This window comes from Lepus europaeus, chromosome 2 (assembly GCF_033115175.1).
Source record: "Lepus europaeus isolate LE1 chromosome 2, mLepTim1.pri, whole genome shotgun sequence".
NCBI lineage: Eukaryota > Metazoa > Chordata > Mammalia > Lagomorpha > Leporidae > Lepus > Lepus europaeus.
Window position 1 is genome coordinate 96,468,774 of NC_084828.1, and position 340 is coordinate 96,469,113.

The following is a 340-nucleotide window of genomic DNA, read 5'->3' on the forward strand; positions in this document are numbered from 1 at the left end:
GTCAGAGCCGCGGAAACCCCGTAGGAGCGGGCGGGCGGGGCGGGCGGGGAGCGCGGCGTGCGGCCGCCGCTGCTGCAATATTCTTCCGCCGCCACGCAAAGAGTCCTAGTTCGCCTCCAGGTTTTGGGATTTCCAGCAACCCTGTAATACCGAGAAATTACGACATGTGAATTTTTCCACTGACTTCCTTAGGAATCTTTCCTGAGAGAACGGCCCCGGGATTCTAATTTTGGGGCTGACCAAAGCGCGACGACGGTATTCCTCCGCGGAAAACGGGTTCCGGCCGCGAGCCTATAAAAAACGGGTGGCACAGCGCCGCTGTCTTTTCAGTCGGGCGCTG